This window comes from Bubalus kerabau, chromosome 1, assembly GCF_029407905.1.
Source record: "Bubalus kerabau isolate K-KA32 ecotype Philippines breed swamp buffalo chromosome 1, PCC_UOA_SB_1v2, whole genome shotgun sequence".
Lineage (NCBI taxonomy): Eukaryota > Metazoa > Chordata > Mammalia > Artiodactyla > Bovidae > Bubalus > Bubalus kerabau.
Genome location: NC_073624.1, coordinates 121,730,926 through 121,732,584, shown reverse-complemented (window position 1 = coordinate 121,732,584; position 1,659 = coordinate 121,730,926).

Genomic DNA, 1,659 nt, shown 5'->3' with positions numbered 1-1,659 from the left:
CCTTTAAAAAAAAAAAACATTTATTTGTTCATTTATTTATTTTGCCTGCACTGGATCTTAGTTGTGGCATGTGGGATCTAGTTCTCTGACCAAGGACTGAACCTGGGCCTCCTGCATCTTCGCCCCTGGACCACCAGGGAAGTCCTTTGCTCATTCCAGTTGCTCTGTGACCCTGCTGACTGGATCCCTGGGCAGCCTCCTCCCCTCTACTCTCCTGCCAGGCATCTTTGTGAGTGTTTCATGTCTTTATGGTTCTGGACCAAGTATCACCGCAAACAACTCAGTGAACACATCCTGGTGCTCTCCACATTCTTGCATTTATATTTGAGAGGGTTGACCAAGAGTTCTGCTAGTTTCCTGAAGAGTCTCACCATTCTGCACTCCTATCAGCAAAATGGAAATTTTCTTGTGGATCTGAAGCCCCACATACCATATGTTGTCTGCTGTTTTAGTCTTACTGTTTTTGAACGGTGCAGAGTATTTTCTTATGTTATTTTTTTTTTTCTGGCCAAAGTGCACAGTTTATAAGATCTTAGTTCCCTGACCAGAGATCAAACCTGGGTCCACAGCAGTGAAAGTACCAAGTCCTAACCATTGAACGGCCAGGGAAGTCACTGTTTCATTTATTTTGACTTGCATCCCCAACCACCTCACTGCTGTCAATTGGCCTATGCAGTTTGCTCTCATGTGAAAAACTATTCATGAATGGCCCTGTTTTCTGCTGGGCTACCTGTTATTGGGACACAGATGATTATTGGGTTATTTTGTATGTGTGTGTATGTAGATCAAGTTAATATATATACATTTGAACAAATGCACAATGTCATATATCCACCATTACAGTATCATTCAGAGTATTTTGCTGCTCTGTGCTCTCTTTGTTCTACATTCCCAGCCCCTGGCAACACCGTCCTCTTACTGTCTCCATAATCTGCCCTCCCCGACACGTCTTCTAGTTGGGGTCACACCAGACATAACATTTCAGTCTGGCTTCCTGATCTTTGTTTTCTGTTTGAACCTGTCTTTTCACCCAACATCACTCAGAGAATGTTATTCCAATGCAAAAGACTTTGTCACATAAAAGCCTTGTTGATCACCCAACATGACCATGCTTAGAAGTACATAAGATTTTTTTTTTTACTATGATCATAAAGTTCTAAGGGTTACATTTATTTCTGAATTATCATTACATTTATGAGTAATTCACACTCATTAAATTAATATATATATGATTGCACATTTTTATAATTATTAAAAATAAATCTATTTGAAATACATTTTTAATAGAATGAATACTTTTTCCTTTCTTTTTTTTTTTAACATGTATCCAAAGATGACCAATGACTAATTGCTAGGAAGAGAAAAGATTCAATAGTTAGATCTATTTCTAGTTTGTATGTCTTAGATATTAGCACAGATACCTTGCTCAGAAGAGAATAACTTATTCATTCAATTCCTTCCCATTTACATAACCAAGTGTCACAAGAAAAGCTGGGTAACCTATCAGCTGACAATTGATTAGTGTTTCCTTCAATCCTGTTGAAAGGACACAGTGGGAAGCTTTCAAGAGGGTCTATGAGAATCCTTTTTCAGTGCCTGGAAAGCAGGACAAAAGCATCCCCAGGATCACTAACTGAGCAGCTGTCAACCTGACCAGCA